The sequence below is a fragment of the Salvelinus sp. IW2-2015 genome, linkage group LG1 (genome assembly GCF_002910315.2).
Source record: "Salvelinus sp. IW2-2015 linkage group LG1, ASM291031v2, whole genome shotgun sequence".
In the NCBI taxonomy this organism is placed as follows: Eukaryota; Metazoa; Chordata; class Actinopteri; order Salmoniformes; family Salmonidae; genus Salvelinus; species Salvelinus sp. IW2-2015.
In genome coordinates, this window is record NC_036838.1 from 196505 (window position 1) to 197723 (window position 1219).

Below are 1219 nucleotides of genomic sequence, written 5' to 3' on the forward strand. Positions count from 1 at the left end.
CAGCAATACAAATCAAGCCAAGCCATTGAAAGAGTGAAGTCCTATGGAGTCACAAACACATCATTAGCTAGCATAGCATAGCATGGCAGACTTCAAGTGGACATTGCCATAGGAGTCGCTAACAGGTCATTAGCATAACATAACAGACTTCCAGTGGCTTTGATTTTAGCATAACATTGCCATGGGAGTGAAAAGGCGAGTGCTGGAGCCCCTACTCYGTAACACAATACAAATCAAACCAAGCCGTTGACACTAACCCTATGGAGTCACTATCAAGTCATTAGCTTAGCATTAGCATGACATACTTCCAGTGGCTTGGARGTTAGCGTAACATTTCCATGGGTGAGAATTGTGAAAACACTAGCGTTGGAAGCTAGCCAGCAARAGCTGGTGTCATTCCAGCAGCAACAAGGCCTTTTAACACAGAGCTTTGTTCTTGGGAGAGTATTTTGTTTCAAGTGGCTGATCCTCTTACGTCAGGTCTCTTTTGTTTGGGCTAATTCTTCTAAGGCTAGCTGTTATGACTGTTCTTGGCAGGTTGCTGCAGGGACCAGTGTGTAAAATGTATTAGGACGAGGGTTAGCTGTGCTAGTAGGCCAGGGAATTAGGGAAACACTTGTGTCTGACACATCACAAAGGGAACTTGATTTTCAATGGCCAACATATCATGAGGTGATTTTCATCTATAGGCATAGTGAAGATGGCAATATTTCATGAGGTGAATTGTTCCTATATTGACAAGTCGACGACATTTAGTTCTCACACACAAACCATAGGCCTACACAGTGCTGTAGCTTCATTTAGCCTATTTGGTTGGCTGACAAAATCTTATTTGATTGTCAATTATTTGACAATGGCTGTTTTTGATAGCAATCTTTGCCCCGATTTTCAGTAAACGCCAGATGTGAACATGTTTGACATGCTTTATGATTATGAAGTATATGGAAACTCTATGAACGTAAACAAATTGTGTGTTTTTGTAGTAGAGATTGGGCTGAGAAAAATGAAGCCAAAGGGCCAATGGTTTAGGTTTGTGACCTAACCTCAATGTCCTCAGTACTATAGCATATTAGAACTGTGAAAGGCTATGTTCAGTAGCAGTTAGCCTTGATTTTAACAGTCAAGTTTCAAACTTATGTTTGTTGCTTGCTATTTTGTGACTTCAAATAGCCATTTCACCAGATATCCTACTGTATATTGGCACAACACTTCCTCTGTA